General features: G+C 43.7%; 1 long non-coding RNA gene, 1 other non-coding gene and 1 pseudogene across 2 annotated transcripts; 2 read left to right on the top strand and 1 right to left on the bottom strand.

Annotated features, from left to right (window-relative positions):
- Positions 1 to 552: 552 nt before the first annotated feature.
- On the top strand, positions 553 to 17,800 carry LOC101152836 (uncharacterized). Its single transcript, XR_002004870.3, has 4 exons — positions 553 to 691; positions 5,768 to 5,833; positions 13,644 to 13,768; positions 17,225 to 17,800. It is a non-coding gene; the product is annotated as an uncharacterized lncRNA (long non-coding RNA).
- Positions 17,801 to 19,218: 1,418 nt separating this feature from the next.
- Positions 19,219 to 19,325, bottom strand: LOC115933930 (U6 spliceosomal RNA). The gene has a single exon (XR_004069756.2). It is a non-coding gene; the product is annotated as a U6 spliceosomal RNA (small nuclear RNA).
- A 783-nt stretch (positions 19,326 to 20,108) lies between these two features.
- LOC101153192 (protein phosphatase 1 regulatory subunit 14B-like) lies at positions 20,109 to 20,925 on the top strand (annotated as a pseudogene).
- Positions 20,926 to 21,059: the final 134 nt, after the last annotated feature.

A 21,059-nucleotide genomic window follows, 5' to 3' on the forward strand; every position in this document is an offset into this window, starting at 1 on the left:
TTGTCCAAACACACTAACGTGTGACTTCTGGAGAGTGACTGAAAGTCAGGTACTAGAAGTCTACTATGGTTTGAAGGTTTGTGTTCCCTCTAAATCTCATGTTTTGAAACGTAATCACCAATGTCACAGTGTTAAGAAGTGGGGCTGGCTGGGCAGAGTGGCTCATGCCGATAATCCCAGCACTTTGGGAGGCCGAGGCCGGCAGATCACGAGGTCAGGAGATGGAGACCATCCTGGCCAACATGGTGAAACCCCGTCTCTGCTAAAATACAAAAATTACCTGGGCATGGTGTCATGCACCTGTAGTCCTGGCTACTCGGGAGGCTGAGGCAGGAGAATCGCTTGAACCTGGGAGGCAGAGGTTGCAGAGAGCCGAGATGGTGTCACTGCACTCCAGCCTGGGCGACAAGAGTGAAACTCCATCTCAAAAAAAAAAAGAAAAAAGAAGTGGGGCTTTCCAGAGGTGATTAAGTCATGAGAGTGGAGCCCTCGTGAGTGGCATTAGGCTTGACTGACTTACAAAAAATCTTAACCAACTGTGTTCAGCCCTTTCCCCTTCTGCCCTCTGCCATGTGAGGTCACAGTGTTCCTCCCTCCTGAGGATGCAGTGTTCATGAAAGCAAACACTGGGCCCTCACCAGGCAACAAACCTGCTGGTGCCTTCATCTTGGACTTCCCAGTCTTTGGAACTGTAAGAAATAGATTTCTGGGGTTTTTAAAAATAAATTGCTCAGTCTGTGGTATTTTGTTATAGCAGCAGAAACAGACTAAGATGGGGGGTCAGATAGGATATTTTTTTTTTGAGACAGAGTCTCACTATGTCACCCAGGGTAGAGTACAGTGGGGTGATCTTGGCTCACTGCAACCTCCACCTCCCAGGTTCAAGCGATTCTCCTGCCTCAGCCTCCCAAGTATCTGAGATTACAGATGTGCACCACCATGCCTGGCTAATTTTTGTATTTTTAGTAGAGGTGGGGTTTCACCATGTTGGCCAGGCTGGTCTTGAACTCCTGACCTCAGGTGATCTATCCATCTCAGCCTCCCAATGTGCCGGGATTGCAGGTGTGAGCCATTGCACCCGGCCTACTTTTTATTGAGAGACTTAAGGATACTATGCCTTCCACAGAATTCAAACTTTGACACTCAACAACTGCCGGGATTGCAGGTGTGAGCCATTGCACCCGGCCTACTTTTTATTGAGAGACTTAAGGATACTATGCCTTCCACAGAATTCAAACTTTGACACTCAACAACAAAAGCAAAAAATTTTGTGTATCATTGGCTTTTGAGATTATTTGTAAAATGTAGACATCACTGAGTGCCAAATGCCAAGAATAAAATTTCTTCTAAATTCATCATGAGTGGCTTCTGGTAAAATAATATGGCCTGCCAAAATCACCTTTAATATTACAATTCACAAATTATCAAATCTCTTGTTTTTGTCTTTTGATATTTCATTTACTGTTTCCAAGCTTTTAGATAAGTTATAATTCTTCTGAAGATATCATAACTGCTTGTTTCTGTTTTCACTACTCCATGACTTGATTTATATGTTTAACTGTTAAATCTCAAGTTTTTGGGGGGCCAGGTGCTGTGGCTCACACCTGTAATTCCAGCACTTTGGGAGGCCGAGGTAGGTGGATCACCTGAGGTTAGAAGGTTGAGACCAGCCTGGCCAACATGGTGAAACCCCGTCTCTATTAAAAATATGAAAATTAGCCAGGCATGGTGACAATGCCTGTAATCCCAGCTACCTGGGAGGCTGAGGGAGGAGAATCACTTGAACCCAGGAGGCGGAGGTTGCAGTGAGCCGAGATCATGCCACTGCACCCCAACCTGGGCAACAGAGCAAAACTCCGTCTCAAATTAACTAATTAATTAATTAATAAGAATAAGATTTGTTTGGCATAGTGTAAGTTAAATTGTTTTTGATATTGCTAGCATGAAAAAATAAATTTACAAGGGGTTTTACTTCTCTGCAAAGCAGATAATTTGCATGTTTTGTAAACTGCTTAGCATGGTATAATGTGAGATAATTTAAGCCAGAGGAAAAAGATTTTTCTCACTCCACCACTCCCTTGGAAAATATTTAAAATACGGTAGTCATATTTCTAATTTCCCTTTGAAGGTACTTTTGGATAGATTCCAGGAAAATGACCCTTTGTAAAACAGATGAATGTTTCATCTAAAAATTTGGTCTGCTTATAAAAAGTTAACTACCAAACATGTTTAAGTGTCCATGTTAGTTACTGTGGTACAAATTATATTCAGTAGAAGTTTCACGCTGAGAAAAACCATGAAGTGCATAAGATGAATGCATTCATGGTGATTATGCTCTTCAGGAGCTAGAAAATAACTACTTAAGAAGATTATGCATGAGAGTAATTGCTGTTTAATGGAGAAAAACTGGGGAAAATAATTATAAGAGTAAAGAAGACATTTCCTAACCATCTGTCATTTAAAAATCAGAAACGAAAAAAGGAAACATAGCATGTTTTTCGGAAAGACTTGGAAATGATGCCAAAAGGCAATACTCTGGTGGTGCACACACAAAAGCCTTCAGAAGAGTCTCAGATTACTATATAAAAACAGTCTAAACACCCAAGGTGTATTTACTATTACAGTTAGTCACCTTTATTTGACATTTCTGTGTAGCCAAGAGGAGGGAACAAACCCAACTGAGATATCCATCACTGGAACCAGGAAACACCAATAAGAAGACATTTTCTCCCACTAGAATTTAAAAAAAGGTGACTCTAGGGAAAAACAGTCTTCTTTTTTTTTTTTTTTTGAGATGGAGTTTTGCTCTCGTTGCCCAGGCTGGAGTGCAATGGCACGATCTCGGCTCACTGCAACCTCTGCCTCCCAGGTTCAAGCAATTCTCCTGTCTCAGCCTCCCCAGTAGCTGGGATTACAGGCATGCGCCACCACACCCGGCTAATTTTGCATTTTTAGTAGAGACAGGGTTTCTCCATGTTGGTCAGGCTGGTCTCGACCTCCCGATCTCAGGTGATCCGCTCACCTTGGCCTCCCAAAGTGCTGGGATTACAGGTTTGAGCCACCGCAGCCAGCTGAAAAGCAGTCTTCTATTTATCACTTTGAATTTCCTATTTTGTTGAACTCATTGAAGAAATATTAGTAAGCTAATAAAGGACTATATTGTTACAGGCTTTATTCCCATAACACTTTATTGGTGGTCTCTTCTGCTGAAGCAGGTATTCTTAAGGCTATAGATAGGCTGGGCGCTGGGGCTCACACCTACAATCCCAGCACTGTGGGAGGCTGAGGTAGGTGGATCACTTGAGGTCAGGAGTTCAAGACCAGCCTGGCCAATATGGTGAAACCCCATCTCTACTAAAAATACAAAAACTAGCCAGGCAAGATGGTGCATGCCTATAATTCCAGCTACTCAGGAGACTGAGCCAGGAGAATTGCTTGAACCCAGGAGGTGGAGGTTGCAGTGAGTCGAGATCGCACCACTGCATTCTAGCCTGGGTGACAGAGTGAGACTCCATCTAAAAAAAAAAAAAAAAAAAAAAAGAGGGGGCCTATAGACATTAGCCTCTGAAATGTGCCTATCAGAGTCTCCAATCCTGACTTGGAGGAGCTGATGATCTGGATGTGGAGGAAGAAGCAACACCATCAATTATTCAGTGTGACTGGTTTGCTGTTGTTTAACGATACAGGAATTAATAACCAGACAAGACAATAATACAAGAGAGGTGAGGCAATATGTGATTAAGGGTGCAGCTGGAAGTAATCTCTCTCCTCTAAATTTCTGGAACACTTTAGCTGTGTTCCTTATGACACTTTCCCCTTTCTCTCTCTTGCTACTGTTATTTCTTGTCTTTTTCTCCTGACAACAGCGAACTACTGCAGGGCAATTCTATGTCTGATTCGTCCTTGATTCCCCACACAGAGCCTAGCCTAGGCCTGCAGAGCACTGCTGCCAGGAATTATTTATTTCAATAAAATGAGGGACATACGGGATAAGTTTGGGGTGTGAAGAGGGGGAGGGGAAGGGTGTTGCTTGCTGTGAAGATTCTCACTTTGGGCAAAACTAGATTTTTTTTTTTGAAACAGGGTCTCACTCTGTTGCCCAGCCTCCCGAGTAGCTGGGACGCACCACCATGCCCAGCTAATTTGTGTGTGTGTGTGTGTGTGTGTGTGTGTGTGTGTGTGTATTTTTTATAGAGACAATGTCTCACCATGTTGCCCAGGCTGGTCTCAAACTCCTGAGCTCAAGCAATCTGCCCACCTTGGCCTCCCAGAGTGCTAAGATTACAGGCCTGAGCCACTGAGCCCAGCCTTTATGTATGTGTGTCTGTGTGTATATAAAAAATTATCTGGAAAGCTTTAAAAAAGATATAGAAATACCCAGGCAGAGAGACACTCACTGCAAGCTCTGCCTCCCGGGTTCACGGCATTCTCATGCCTCAGCCTCCCGAGTAGCTGGGACTACAGGCACCCATCACCACGCCAGGCTAATTTTTTGTATTTTTAGTAGAGACGGGGATTCACCGTATTAGCCAGGATGGTCTCGATCTCAGCCTCCCAAAGTGCTGGGATTACAGGCGTGAGCCACCACGCCCGGCCATGAATTAATATTTATGAAGTATTTGAAACACTGTCTAGCACAAAGTAAGGACTCAATGAGTTCAGCTTTTATTATTTTTTAAAAAGTGTTTTCTGTATTGTAGCCCGTTGATCTAGATGAGAAAGTTGAGCTTAAACAGGTTAAGTCAAAGACTGCAATCTGGTCACTCACTGTTGGCTCGCCTGGTTTAAACAAATGTTTAAATGGATTGCAACCATTTGGAACCTGAGAGGTTTCATATGAATATGAAGAATTCTGGCTTATTTGAGTAACAGGATAATCTCTTAGCACTGGGCCAGCATTCCTGCAAGGCACCCATTGGCTCTTGCTGACCAGTGGCTTCTCGTTGCAGATGGAGCCCGCGCTCTCCAGTTCATCACCACCCCAGCATCCCTACTCTTGCATCTAACACTTTCCGCTATTTTGCACCACCTGCCTGGCCCTTATGGGCAACTCAGTGAAGAAAGGAAAGAAGAGATAGAGGAAAAATGGATTCAACAAATGAAAGTGTTCTTTCTGACTATTGCTGTGTTTACAAACATTTTAATCATCAAAACATGCTTTATTTGATAGAAGGATCAAATCTGCCTTTGTAAAACAAGAGACTACTTTAATCATTAAGACAACATACATGTTTGATTTGGAGGCGTGTTCTCATTCAAAACCTTGCAAAATATAATTTCTTCTTGTCTGGGAGATGGTGTCTTTCTTCGGGGAGAACCTTGAGAGAAATGTCTATGAATGTGTCTGTAGATTGAGGATAGGCCAACAAACATATTTTGAAATATTTTTTCTTTCTTTTAAAAAAATAGATACTTTTAAAAGAAAATGCTTATTTAAATTACATAGCTCTTTTTTTCATTCTCAGTCATCATTTGTGGTTTCAGTCAGTATTACATTTATTCCCCAGAGCTAGGATTGCTGTGTTTTTAGAAAGGGAGCCTGTTTGAAGGGACTCTATACTCTTGCAGTAATTAAAATCCTTTTAGGAGTCTTTGACTTTGACTTACTGCTTTGTTTTAAATTACTGAAATTATTCAACTTCCCCATTCTAACCCAGGGAAGGCTGTTGTTGTTCTCATTTATAATGGCACAATATAAGTTTAAAGATAGCTGTCTCCACATGAATGCATCTGCAAATCCATCTCTCTTCTCCCTTCTGCCATCCAGGTTAAGAAGCTCCACTGCGCTTTGTCCATTGCAAGTTGAGAAGTGAGGCCCCAGCTGTCACATACAGTGAGTGAAGAAGCTGAGCTTCCCTCAACGCCTGGGCCTGTATGAATTTTTTTTTTTTTTTTTTTTGGAGACGGAGTCTCACTTTGTTGCCCAGGCTGGAGTGCAATGGCACTATCTCAGGCCACTGCAACCTCTGCCTCCCAGGTTCAAGCGATTCTTCTGCCTCAGCCTCCTGAGTAGCTGGGATTACAGAAGTGCACCATTACACCTTGCTAATTTTTGTATTTTTAGTAGAGAAGGGTTTTCACCATGTTGGCCAGGTTGGTCTCGAACTCTCGGCCTCAGGTGATCCGCCCGCACGGCCTCCCAAAGTGCTGGGATTACAGGAGTGAGCCACCGCGCCCGGCCCTCTATTTGCTTTATATTTATCTTTCCAAACTCTCTCCCACCCTTCTTTTAAAATTTTGTTTCAAATTCATGATTTTGTTTTAGATAAGCTCCTTTTTTTATTATTATTTTTCTTCTTTTTTTTTTTAATTTGAGACAGAGTCTCCCTCTCTCCCCAGGCTGTGGTGTGATCTCAGCTCACTGCAACCTCTGGCTCACTGCAACCTCCGCCTCCCAGGTTCAAGAAAATCTCCTGCCTCAGCCTCCCGAGTAGCTGGACTATAGGCATGCACCACCATGCCCAGCTAATTTGTATTTTTAGTAGAGATGGGGTTTCTCCATGTTGGTCAGGCTGGTCTCAAACCCCCGACCTCAGGTGATCCACCCGCCTTGGCCTCCCAAAGTGTTGGGATTACAGGCGTGAGCCACTGCGCCCGGCCTTAGGTAAATTCCTTTTTTTTTTTTTTTTTTTGAGACGGAGTTTCGCTCTGTTGCCCAGGCTGGGGTGCAATGGCATGATCTCGGCTCACCGCAACCTCTGCCTCCCGGGTTCAAGCAATTCTCCTGCCTCAGCCTCCTGAGGAGCTGGGATTACAGGCATACACCATCACGCCCGGCTAATTTTGTATTTTTAGTAGAGACAGGGTTTCTCCATGTTGAGGCTGGTCTCAAACTCCTGACCTCAGGTGATTCACCCGCCTCAGCCTCCCAAACTGCTGGGATTATAGGCATGAGCCACCGCGCCCGGCCTTAGGTAAGTTTCTTAAAGGAAATGCAGACGTCAATTACTTTCACCTAGGCTGTATATAAAAAATTATCTGGGAAGCTTTAAAAAAGATCCAGAAATACCCAGGCAGAGAACAAAGGGAATTTGCTCCCTGCTCCCTTAGAGACATTAAATTGAAATTGCTTGGATCAGCCAGGCACGGCGGCTCATGCCTGTAATCCCAGCACTTTGGGAGGCCGAGGCGGGCACATCATGAGGTCAGGCGTTCGAGACCAGCCTGTCCAACACGGTGAAACCTGTCTGTACTGAAAATACAAAAATTAGCCAGGCCTGGTGGCACATGCCTGTAGTCCCAGCTACTTGGGAGGCTGAGGCAGGAGAATCCCTTGAACCCGAGAGGCAGAGGTTGCAGTGAGCCAAGATCGTGCCACTGCACTCCATCCTAGGCGACAGAGCAAGACTGCGTCTCAAGAAAAAAAAAAAGAAATTACTTGGATCCTAAGAATGGGTATTTTTTTAAATTGTGGTAGAACAAACAACAGCAACAACAACAAAAAAAAACGCACAACGTAAAATTTGCCATCTTAATCATTTTTAAGTGTACAGTTTAGTAGTGTTAAGTAAATTTACATTGTGATGCAACAGATTTCCAAAAGTTTTTCATCTTGCAAAGCTGAATCCCTACACCTTTTTTTTTTTGAGACAGAGTCTTGCTCTGTTGCCCAGGCTGGAGTGCAGTGGCATGATCTTGGCTCACTGCAACCTCCACCTCCTGGGTTCAAGCGATTCTTCTGCCTCAGCCTCCCAAGTAGCTGAAACTAAGGCGCTCACCACCATGCCCGGCTAATTTTTGTATTTTTAGTAGAGATGGGGTTTCACCATATTGGCCAGGCTGGTCTCAAACACCTGACCTCGTGATCTACCTGCCTCGGCCTCCCAAAGTGCTGAGATTACAGGCATAAGCCACTGCGCCCGGCCATCTACACCCATTAAACAACTCCCCACTTCCCCTTCTCATCAGGTCCTGGCAACCACCATTCTACTTTTTGTTTCTATGAGTTTGACTACTTCAGATGCCTCATGTAAGTGGAATCATACAGTATTTGTCTTTTGTGGCTTATGTCACATAGCATAATGTCCTCAAGGCTCATCTATGTTGTAGCATGTGTCAGCATTTCCTTCCTTTTTAAGGCTGAATAATATTTCATGGTACGTACATAACACATTTTCTTTTTTCTCTTTTTTTTTGAGATGGAGTCTTGCTGTGTCGCCCAGGCTGGAGTGCAGTGGCGTGATCTCGGCTCACTGCAAGCTCCGCCTCCCGGGTTCTTGTCATTCTCCTGCCTCAGCCTCCCGAGTAGCTGGGACTACAGGCGCTCGCCACCATGCCCGGCTATTTTTTTGTATTTTTAGTAGAGACGGAGTTTCACCGTGTTAGCCAGGATGGTCTCCATCTCCTGACCTCGTGATCCACCCACCTCGGCTGGGATCACAGGCCTGAGCCACCACGCCGGCCCGTAACACATTTTCTTTATCGATTCATCTATCGATGGGCATTTAGGTTGTTCCCACATCTTGGCTATTGTGAATAATGCCACTGTGAACATGGGTGTGCAAATACTATATATCTTTCCTTTTTAAGGCTGAATAATATTTAATGGTATGTACATAACACATTTTCTTTATCGATTCATCTATCGATGGACATTTAGGTTGTTTCCACATCTTGGCTATTGTGAATAACGCCGCTGTGAACACGGGTGTGCAAATACTATATCTCTTTGAAATCCTGCTTTCAATTCTTTTGGATATGCAGCTAGAAGTGGAATTGCTGGATCATATGGTAAGTATATTTTTAATTTTTTGAGGAACCTCCATTCTGTTTTCCATAGCAGCTGCATCATTTTACATTCCCACGAACTGCACAAGTGTTCCAAAGAGCATGGGTATTTTTAAAAGCTCTTTCAGTAGAAGCTTTCTGTTTATTATCTTTTGCTTTCCTTTTTTCTTCTCCACCATTACCTTAACACAACCTATCTCGTTTGCCTGGACTAACTGATTGGTTTGATAAATTTTCCTATATTTTCTTTCTTTTTCTTATTGGAGGCTATACAATTCAATTCTTTTACAATAGACTTTAAATTTTTTTACATGTATATTATTTAAAAAATACTTTTTTCTCTTTTTTTTTTTTTTTTTTTGGAGACAGGGTCTCACTCTGTCACCCAGGCTGGAGTGCAGTGGCATGATCTCAGCCCACTGCAACCTCAGCCTCCTGGGTTCAAGCAATTATCATGCCTCAACCTCTGGAATAGCTGGGATTACAGGGGCGCACCATCACCCCCGGCTAATTTTTATATTTTAGCAGAGGCAGGGTTTCACCATGTTGGCCAGGCTGGTCTCAAACTCCTGACCTCAGGTGATCCACCCACCTTGGCCTTCCAAAATGCTAGGATTACAGGCCTGAGCCACCGTGCCCGGCCATAAAATACTTTTTTCTAACAAAATCGAAAGTTTTTACTGTTTTTTCTTTTCTTAAGCACATTGTGACATATTAAAGTATGCTTGAATAATTTATTGTAGAACTTTACCTCCCACCCCATCATAATAGTGTTCTCTGGAGGTTTAACATTCTTTTAAGCACCCTCACCCCATAATTGTTTTTCACAATTGTTAAATAAATTTTCTAACATAATCTGTCAATTTGTGTGCTAAAATCTGTTTTCCGTGTACAAATGTATCTGAGTCACTTTTCTCCTTGCCACTTTCAAGAAGACCTGCTACAATACAAGGTATTATTCAAAATATGTAACAGCCAGGGCCCTGGAATCAAACTGAGCTGACCAATCAGCATGCTCTCTTCCTGCGGGGGCGGGGAGCGGTTGAAGAAGGATGAGAGGATTGTGGTGATGGGGAGCGGTGGAGAGACAGGCACTCACAAGCCAGAACAGGGCACTGACCCATCAGAATGGGCACTGACTTTAAGCAGCCTCTTTGTTCACACCAGTGCTGCCGTCTTTGGTGACCATCAGCCCCAGTCTTCAGAGAGAGAAAGAGAGACAGAGACAGAGACAGAGACTATATGCAGTATTTTTTTTTTCTTTTTCCCGAGATGGAGTCTCACTGTGTCACCGAGGCTGGAGTGCAGTGTCGCAATCTTGGCTCACTGCAACCTCAGCCTCCCGGGTTCAAGCGATTCTTCTGCCTCAGCCTCCTGAGTAGCTGAGATTACAGGTGCATGCCACCATGCCTGGCTAATTTTTGTATTTTTAGTAGAGACGGGGTTTCACCATGTTGGCCAGGCTGGTCTCGAACTCCTGACCTTGTGATCCACCTGCCTCAGCCTCCCAAAGTGCTGGGGTTACAGGCATGAGCCACCGTGCCTGACCTTTTTTTTTTTTTTTTTTAAAGATATTTACTGTTCTAGTGTGGAATATTGCCTGGAATGGAATGGTTTAAATATTACCATAGTGTAGTTTAAAATATAAAATAGGATTTGGAACCTTATTGTGATAAATTTCTGTATATGATGTATGTGGTTGTCTCCCTCCGCCAAAGTAAGGAACCCTTTTACAGCATGTTGAGAAGGTATTTTTTGGTATGAAAGGGTGACAGGCCTTTAAATCTTTCAGGGATACACATAAGCATAAGGATTCAGCCTCTATGGGGAAGGTGTGTGCAGCACTCAAAGTTGCTAACATCAACTTCCTAACTTTCAGCCAGGGTTCTTACTGCATTTGGCATGGCTCTGATGAGAGAGTGGAGAATTTCTGACAGCATAGCACACTAGCTTCTGACAGATGGGGTTAAGTTGCCAAAAATGACAATCAGGGATTCAATAAGAAATTTTGGTCATTAAATCGATTTTATATTATTGCTTTTTTTTTTTTTTTTTTTTGAGACGGAGTCTCCCTGTGTCGCCCAGGCTGGAGTGCAGTGGTGCAATCTCACTCACTGCAAGCTCCGCCTCCCGGGTTCATGCCATTCTCCTGCCTCAGCCTCCTGAGTAGCTGGGACTACAGGCGCCCGCCACCATGCCCAGCTAATATTTTTTGTATTTTTAGTAGAAATGGGGTTTCACCGTGTTAGCCAGGATGGTCTCGATCTCCTGACTTCGTGATCCACCTGCCTCGGCCTCCCAAAGTGCTGGGATTACAAGCATGAGCCACCTCGCTCGGCCTATATTATTCCTTTTTATTAGGTTGGTGCAAAAGTAATTGTGGTTTTTGCCATTACTTTTAATGGGAAAAACCGCAATTACTAATCTTCCGTTTGTCATAGGACTTTAAAACCATATATTTCCCCTCAATTTTATTCTCCTTTTGGTTTAATAGTTGTTAAGACATTTTTTCATAATTAGCACAGTATGTTTGACTGCAGACCCTTTTTTTTTTTTTTCTTTTGAGACGGAGCCTCACTCTATCACCCAGGTTGGAGTGCAGTGGTGTGATCTCGGCTCACTGCAACTTCTGCCTCCCGGGTTCAAGCAATTCTCTGCCTCAGCCTCCCAAGTAGCTGGGATTACAGGCGTCCGCCACCATACCCAGCTAATTTTTGTATTTTTAGTAGAGATGGGGTTTCACCATATTGGTCAGGCTGGTCTTGAACTTCTGACCTCGTGATCCATCCACCTCGGCTGGGATTACAGGCCTGAGCCACCACGCCCGGCCAACTGCAGACAAATTTATGATACTTCTAGGCTATAAATCTTTAGAATTCTGTGAATTTCAATATTATTTGAAGTAGTTCTTCAGTTATATTTACATATGTTGTAAATATATATATATATTTTTTTTTGTTTTGTTTTGTTTTGTTTTTTGAGACGGAGTCTCGTTCTGTCACCCAGGCTGTAGGGCAGTGGCACGATCTCAGCTCACTGTAACCTCCACCTCCCAGGTTCAAGCGATTCTCCTGCCTCAGCCTCCCGAGTAGCTAGGACTACAGGCGCCACCATGCCCGGCTAATTTTTTGTATTTTTAGTACAGTCAGGGTTTCACCATATTGGCCAGGCTGGTCTTGAACTCCTGACTTTGTGATCTGCCCACCTCGGCCTCCCAAAGTGCTGGGATTACAGGCGTGAGCCACCGTGGCCAGCCTTGAATATATTTTTAGTTTAGGGAATCTTCCAAAATACAAAGCACTCCTAGTTAGGTATCAGTGAGTTTGAATTATTGGTAAGAGTTTGAATTATTGACAAAATGCCAAAAATATTGTTTGATTTCACATAACAAGCTTGTTAGATATATTTTTGTGGAAAAGAATGAAAAATGGTTTTATTTTGCACCCACATTGCAGTAGTTCAGCAGTGTAGATACTGTTTTCCCTCAGCACCTTGAAGATACTACTTCACTGGCTTCTTTGTGGCATTTAATCTCTCATTTGAGAAGACAGTTGCCTAATTGTCATTCCTAATTGTCATTCCTAATTGTCATTCCTTTGCTCCTAATCTGTCTTTTATCTCTGATAGCCCTTAAGATTTTCTTGTTGTTCCTGATGTTTTAAAATTGTTCTGTAATGATTTGACTTCTTTATCCTTTTGGTATGTAACACGCTTTTGTAAAAATTAACTTTCCCTTCATTTTCTCCTGGAATCCTCGCAATCTAACCTCAATACTCCTTCATGGTTCTCTCATGTTATTCTCGTCTTTGACCATGATTGTGTGAAGTCCTCCCCTCCAATTCAGTAATCCCCTTTTCAAAGGTATCCAGCCTAGAGTTCATTTTTTCAATTGATTTTTTAATTTTAATGTCTATTTTTAAATTTCTACTTGTTTCTCTTTCAGATCTACCTATTTCTTGTTGCATAATAGATTTTTTTTTTGCTTCCTATTTGCTTGTTCTTTTTTAATGGAGGAAATATCTTTATCTCTTTAAGTATCCTAAGCACATTTATTTTCAATTCCTTATCAAGCAGTTCCACAAAATTATTATTATTATTATTTTATTTATTTATTTATTTGAGACAGTCTGGCTTTGCAGCCCAGGCTGGAGTGCGATGGCATGATCATGGCTCACTGCAGCCTCAATCTCCCGGGCTCAAGCCATCCTCCCGCCTCAGCCTCCTGAGTAGCTGGAACTGCAGAAGTGAGCCACTATGCATGGCTAATTTTTTTATTTTTAGGTTAAGGTCAAGGTCACGCTGTGTTGCCGAGGCTGGTCTCAAACGCTTGACCTCTCAAAATGCTGAGACTACAGAGAAGAGCCACCATGCCAGGCCTAATTTTAACTAGAGTGAATTCATACTCTTAACTGGGGAGGTGGAATTCATATTCTTTCTTATGTAAAATATTTTAATGTGGTTTTGAATTTTACTTTGCAGGAGGCTATTCTGAGCAGAAAGAGCTGTAGTCTTTTATTTTCTGTTTCCTGTTCCCTCCATGCTCACTTTTTCCTACCTGACAGTATTGCCTTTACCTCCACATGGCAGTCTGGGACCTCAGTTCAGAGCAGAAACACAGCATTTTTTCTTGGTATTCCTGCCTTAGTTTGATATTGTAAATATCACAATATCACAATTGTCACAATATTTACAATATCAAAATAAGCCAGGAATACCAAAAAATTAAACCCACATGTCAATTTGAGAAAAATTTATAGGACTATGACATGCATTAATTTGTCTTCTAAAAAATCTTCCATTAAAGTGTTGTATTTTTTTCTTTTGATTCCTTCATTACATCAGGCTCTGTCCTTGAATTCCTTTCCCAACTTCTGCTTCCATACCTTTAAGCCATGGGGTATCCAACTTTTTTTCAGGCTCCATCACAAGAGGGAGCCCCATTGCTAGTCCCCATCCTCAAAGCCCTCTGCGTGATGTTGTCTACTGTTACTCTTCACTACCCTGTGGGAGCCAAAGCCCTGGACATAAGAACAGAAGGCAAGTAGGTATACAGCTGCAATTCAGCTCTCTTCACTGTGTAATTTTTGTTTGTTTCTGTGCCGTGGAGGTATGTACGTTTTTGCATTCTGAACTAACTACATCATTTTTATTTCCCCTTTTTTATAAACTTTTTATTGCTACATGTTTGGAATGAGGGTAGGGGCTGAAGGTGGGAGAGGGGGAGAAATTGACCAAAGAATGAGGCTGACACACCTCTTAGGCAGATATCAATTGTGTCCTTCTGCTTATATTCAAGGTGCAAAAGTTTAGGCTGGGTGCAGTGGCTCACACCTGTAATCCCAGCACTTTGGGAGGCCGAGGCCGGTGGATCACCTGAGGTCAGGAGTTCAAGACCAGCCTGGCCAATATGGCGAAATCTGTCTCTACTAAAACTACAAAAATTAGCTGGGCATGGTGGCACGTGCCTATAACCCCAGCTACTGGGCTGAAGTAGGAGAATCACTTGACCCTGGGAGGTGGAGGTTTCAGTGAGCAAAGATAGAATCGGCTTCAAAAAAAAAAAAGTTATGTTCATTTTTTATTTGACAAGCTATTTTATACATTTTAGTTTTTATTTCTTTTTTAAATTTACCAATAAAGCAAAGGCAAACCATTTAGTTTTTATTTCTGATTACAAAAGCAATAACTTTTTTTCCTCTTTTTTTTCTTTTTTTTTTTTTTGAGATGGAGTTTCACTCTGTTGCCCAGATTGGAGAACAGTGGCCGATCTCAGGTCAATGCAACCTCTGCCTTCCGGGCTCAAGCAGTTCTCCTGCCTCAGCCTCCCGAGTAGCTGGGACTACAGGTGCACAACACCACGCCTGGCTAATTTTTGTATTTTTAGTAGAGACGGTGTTTCACCATGTTGGCCAGGCTGGTCTCAAACTCCTGATCTCATGTGATGTACCCACCTCAGCCTCCCAAAGTGCTAGATTACAGGCATGAGCTACTGCTCCAGCCACAATAACTCTTAATTATAGAAAATTATTAAAATTCAGGAAAGGAGAAATACTAGTTTAGAGAATGGTGAGTGGGATGCTTTATGGATGCCTCCTCTTTGAAGATGTGCCTTGAAAGAGGAGGATTTTAGCAGTAGGATTGTGAAGAAAGAAAAGAAAAAGGGTATTTTAAAGGGGGGGATGGAATCCAGATATGGAAATAAAAATATTCCACATGCTTCACAGGATGTTGCTGGGTACATGGAGTAAGGGTGGATATATAGCTAAAGCTGGAAATGATTCGGGATGAGATTTTGCAGATCTTGAATGTAAAGGAATTTGGCATTTATTCTTCAGGAAATGAAAATTCAAGTTCTTGGCCGGGTGCGGTGGCTCCCACCGGTAATCCCAACACTTTGGGAGGCCGAGGTGAGTGGATCACATGAGGTCAGGAGTTCAAGACCAGCCTGGCCAATATGGCGAAACCCTATCTCTACTAAAAATACAAAACTTAGCCAGATGTGGTGGCAGGCGCCTGTAATCCCAGCTACTTGGAAGGCTGAGACAGGAGAATTGCATGAACCCTGGAGTCGGAGGTTGCAGTGAGCCGAGATCGCTCCACAACACTCCAGCCTCAGGGACAGAGTAAGACTCTGTCTCAAAAAAAAAAAAAAAAAAAAAGAAAAGAGAAGAAAAGAAAATCCAAGTTCCATATTTGTCCTTAAAAAAATTCCTGTAAAGCTCTTTTTGTACCACAGCACAGAGAAGCACAATGTTACATTTGAGAATCACTATTTTGTTCATTTCCTGTGAGACAAGTTTGAATGTAAAATGGGAGGAAAAGCCTTGTATTTTAGTTCCTTCCTGATTCCCCCTTGCCCCCCTGAAGGTAGGCAGGGGCTGGGGAGGAGAGGAGTTATGTATTCACTCTCCGCAATTAAACACAAGTAAAAATCCATATCTATCCCCAAAGGTAAAACAGTCACATAACCAGCACTTTAACTATAATCACAGAAAACGTTTTACATTGCTACAAGAGCAAAGGTATAATCAAGAAAGATTCTTTGTAATGTTATCTAAAACCTGAAAAGTCTGTCGTTTTGGTTGATTGCCCAGTAAATTGAAAGGACTTTTTTTTTTTAATCTTGGGTTTCGTTTTTCTTGGTCTAAGGCCCAATCTATTGCCAGTGGTGAGTCAGAAGGGATGCCTGAAATAGTTCTTGTGACGTTATCTGTGTTTGTGTCTTATCATCCACGGATGGCCAAGACTTTCTCATTCATCTATATATTTCACAAAAGCCTAGCACAGTGTTCCCATGTTAAATGTTTGCTGAATTACAAAAAAGCATTTCAACTCATCTGTCAAATATGTGAGACAACAGATAGCATTTTGTGATGTGTTCACGGATATGTAGTTAGAATCGTAAGGCCAAAAGTAACCCAGAAGTTTCCTTTTCCCTTTTCCTTGACCAGGAAGAACTGTCCAATGAACGCTATTCACTGATGAGGGAAGAGTTCTGGTAAAGATATTTTTTCAAAATATTAAGATAAAACTAAAAGCACTTATTTTCAGAAAGTGATTATCATTAGCTGGAAAAATCAAATCACAAGGCCAGATATGGTGGCTCATGCCTGTAATCCCAGCACTCTGGGAGGCCGTGGCGAGCGGATCATGAGGTCAGGAATTCCAGACCAGCCCGGTCAACATGGTGAAACCCTGTCTCTATTAAAAATACAAAAATTAGCTGGGTGTGGTGGCAGGTGCCTGTAGTCCCAGCTACTTGGTAGGCTGAGGCAGGAGAATCGCTTGAACCTGGGAGGCGGAGGTTGCAGTGAGCTGAGATCGCATCACTGCACTCCAGCCTGAGCGACAGAGCAAGACGCCATCTCAAAATAAATAAATAAATAAAAATAGAATTACACATAAAATAGTGGTATCCAGCTTACGGGACAAGAGAGTAACAGAAGCTGGACCCCTCCAGAAACCTAAAAAAAATGAAGAAAAAAAAGGCCGGGCGTGGTGGCTCACACCTGTAATCCCAGCACTTTAGGAGGCCAAGGCGGGTGGATCACAAGGTCTAGAGATCGAGACCATCCTGGCCAATATGGTGAAACCCCGTCTCTACTAAAAATACAAAAATTAGCCGGGTGTGGTGGCACGTGCCTGTAATCTCAGCTATTCAGGAGGCTGAGGCAGGAGAATCACTTGAACCCAGGAGGCGGAGGCTGCAGTAAGCCAGGATTACGCCACTGCACTCCAGCCTGGCAACAGAGCGAGACTCCTTCTCAAAAAAAAAAAAAAAAAAAAAAAAAGAACAAAAAATAGATTGGTGAATATACTATACCATACTACACTACACTATACTATATTATGCTGTATTATAACATACCATATTATAATATACTAGTGATGCTCAAACTAAAGGAGCCCACAGATTTTGAAGAATATCATCATGAGGTAGAGTGAGAGAAGGTATGAGGGGTCTTCTCACTTGTTACTTCTGTCCCTCTCTCCACAGGCAGTGGTGGCTGAGAGGAAGAACTGACACCTTTGTGCTATCAGAGCACATTGCAGAGGAGCTGTTAGTGGCCCTGTAGGAGTCTGCTGGCCATACATCTGGGTGTCAAATCAAGAGAACATGAGAAGTTGGACAGGAAAGTCCAAGGCAAAATGGTTACTAAAGGCCATCCCTGATCCTGACCCTAAAAGAAGAAAAGGCCCTTTGCTCTTGGCATGCTTTTGCAGGAGTGTCTCAGTCTGTTTGGGCTGCTCTAACATTGACTGGGTGATCTGCCTGCCTGGCCTCCCAAAGTGCTGGGATTACAGGTGTGAGCCGCTGCGCCCGGCCTCGAGGTCAGGAGTTCGAGACCAGCCTGGCCAACATGGTGAAACCTGTCTTTACTAAAAATACAGAAATTAGCCAGGCATGGAGTCGCATGCCTGTAATCCCAGCTACTGGGGAGGCTGAGGCAGGAGAATCGCTTGAACCCAGAAGGTGGAGGTTGCGGTGAGCCCAGATAGTGCCATTGCACTCTAGCCTGGCCAACAAGAGTGAAACTCTGTCTCAAAAAATAAACAAACAAACAAACAACAACGATGTGTTTCTTCATGGTTCTGGAGGCTGGGAAGTCTTTGATCAAGACGCCAGCAGATGTGGTGTCTACGGAGAGCCTGCCTTCTGGTTAGTGAGCAACACCTACTCTCCGTGTTCTCACGTGGTGGAAGGGGAGAGGCAGCCCTCTGGGGCCTCTTTCATGAGGGCACTAATTCCATTCATGAGGGCTCCCCTCTCATGACCTAATCACTTCCCAATGGGCCCACCTGCTAATACCATCCATCGCCTTGAGGATTAGGTTTTTAATATATAAATTTTGGGGGACAAAAACATTTTGATCATAGCCAGAAGGTAAATTGGTGTTGCTCTAAACCAAGGAAACAGACAGGACTCTGGGAAATGCTCCTCCCTCCCTGGGGCTCCTAAGCTTCTCAAATATTTTCATCATTGCCATATATCTCTCCTCAACCACTCTACAGCCCTGGATTAGAACATAGCATAAGCCACGACTTTCAATTTGCTTATAATCTGGTGTAGAGATTCATTCATTCATTTAACATACATGCAGCACCTACAATGTGCCATAAATATATGCCAGAAAGGCAGAATATTTGCCAAACAAAAGGTGCAACTACTATATGCGATGAGATTTGGGAAGCTGTCTCTGAGGGCTGGATAGCCTGGGAAGGCTTTATCAAAAACTCGTGATTTGAAGTGGGACTTGTAAAATGGGTGGGATTTAGACTGAAGGAGAAGGAGGAGGTAATGCTGGAAGTACAGAGGTGTGAGTAGGAGACATGAGGGAATTCAAACTGGAAAGGGAGGTTCCAGGCCAAGCATGGTGGCTCACGCCTGTAATCCCAGCACTTTGGGAGGCTGAGGCGGGCAGATCACTTGAGGTCAGGAGTTCGAGACCAGCCTCGCCAACATGGTGAAACACTGTCTCTACTAAAAATACAAAAATTAGCCAGGCATGGTTGCAGGCACCTGTAATCCCAGCTACTCGGGAGGCTGAGGCAGGAGAATCACTTGAACTGGGGAGGTGGAGGTTGCAGTGAGCCAAGATCATGCCACTGCACTCCAGCCTGGGTGACAGAGCAAGATTCTGCCTCAAACAAACAAACAACAAACAAACAACAACAACAACAAAAATTTATACTTTAAAAGGGTGAATGCTGCTATGTAAATTCTATCTCGATTTTTTTAAAAAAATTAGACTATTTATTTATGATCCCTGAATGGAATTAAACTAAATGATAAAAATTTTCTTAAAATCAAGGTAGGAGTCACTTTTTAACCAAAGATTATATTCTTTTTTTTTCTCTTTTTTAACTTTTGTTTTAGGTTCAGGGGCTCTTTATGCGGTTTTGTTATATAGGTAAACTCATGTCACGAGAATTTGGTGTACAGAATATTTCATCACCCAGGTACTAAGTGTAGTACCTGATAGGTATTTTTAAAATATGAAACGCTTCATGAATTTGCATGTCATCCTTATGCAGGGGACATGCTAATCTTCTCTGCATCATTCCAATTTTAGTATATGTGCTGCTGAAACTAGCACCAAAAGTTATATTCTACAGTGTAGGTCAAATGAAAATTGCATCTGATCTATGAATATTACTCTGGAAAAATCTCTTGAATTGTCCAGGGTATAGTAATAGTCAGGATTAATATATTCTTTACTGTGTCTTAATAAACGCAGTGCAGCCAGTTTCTCCTCCAGCGTTGGAGTCCATCACTGTTGCTGTGGATCGACAACAAATGAAGTCATTGGTTTGCATTTCAGGCCTCTACTGTATGAAAAATACAGGTTGTGTGAACATAGTTGACTTGTGAGAAATTAAAGACAGATAATCCAATTTCCCTGAATTCTGTTTTTTGAGACTGAGTCTTGCTCTGTTGCCCAGGCTGGAGTGCAGTGGTATGAACTCCATACACTGCAACCTCCATCTCCTGGGCTCAAGTGATTCTCCTGCCTCAGCCTCTCGAGTAGCTGGGACTACGGGCATGCGCCACCACGCCTGGTTTATTTTTATTTTTATTAGAGACAGTGTTTCTCCATGTTGGTCAGCCTGGTCTCGAACTCCTGACCTCGAACTCCTGACCTCAAATGATCCACCCACCTCATCCTACCAAAGTGCTGGGACTACAGGCGTGAGCCACCGCACCCAGGCTTGAATTCTTAAATTCTATTTACTTCATACTATTTCATCTAATTCCTTTCCTCACTTGTATTTATCTTACGATTAAGTTATCCTATCTGGTCCTAGGGAACCTTAACATTCTTTCCGGCGGCCGCGGGGGACAAAGGGCGGGCGGATCGGCGGGGAGGGGGCGAGGCGCGGCCAGGCCAGGCCCGGGGGCTCCGCATGCTGCAGCTGCTCCCGGGTGCCCCCGCCGCCGCCCTCGCCGCGGAGCCGCGCGGAGCGGAGCCGGCGAGCTAACCCGAGCCAGCCGGCGGGCGTCCCGGAGGCGGCGGCGCAGGGAGGGGCCCGACGCGCTCACGTGGCCCCGGCGGCCGCCATGGCGGACAGCTGCACCGCGAGGGGCGTGGCGTTGGCTGCCCCGGACCGCGGGCAGGGCAGTGGCGGCCCAGGACCACGCGTCTACTTTCAGAGCCCCCCTGGGCCGCAGGAGAGGGCCCGGGCGGCGCGGACGATGAGGGCCCAGTGAGGCGCCAAGTGAAGGTCACCGTCAAGTATGACCGCAAGCAGCTACGGAAGCGCCTCAACCTAGAGGAGTGGATCCTGGAGCAGCTCACGCGCCTCTACGACTGCCAGGAAGAGGAGAGCCCAGAACTGGAAATTGACGTGGATGAGCTCCTGGACATGGAGAGTGACGATGCCCGTACTGCCAGGGTCAAATAGCTGCTGGTTGACTTGTTACAAACCCACACAGACCTTCATCTCTGGCCTGCTGGACAAGATCCGGGGCATGCAGAAGCTGAGCACACCCCAGAAGAAGTGAGGGTCCCCGACCCAGGCGAACGGTGGCTCCCACAAGACAATTGCTGCCCCCCGACCTCGTAGCAACAGCAATACCGGGGGACCCTGCGGCCAGGCCTGGTGCCATGAGCAGGTCTCCTCGTGCCCCTGGCCCAGGGGTCTCTTCCCCTGCCCCCTCAGTCTTCCATTTTTGGGGTTTTTTATTGTGATTAAACTGATGGGACTTTAAAAAAAAAATTCTTTGTCTATATAATACATTCTCCTGAAAAAACATAGTCTTCCCCAAGTAGATACAATTTTTATATTTTTATATTTTTAAATCTTTTTTTCTTTATTTTAAAACACAGTTG

This window comes from Gorilla gorilla, chromosome 11 (genome assembly GCF_029281585.2).
Source record: "Gorilla gorilla gorilla isolate KB3781 chromosome 11, NHGRI_mGorGor1-v2.1_pri, whole genome shotgun sequence".
Classification (NCBI taxonomy): domain Eukaryota; kingdom Metazoa; phylum Chordata; class Mammalia; order Primates; family Hominidae; genus Gorilla; species Gorilla gorilla.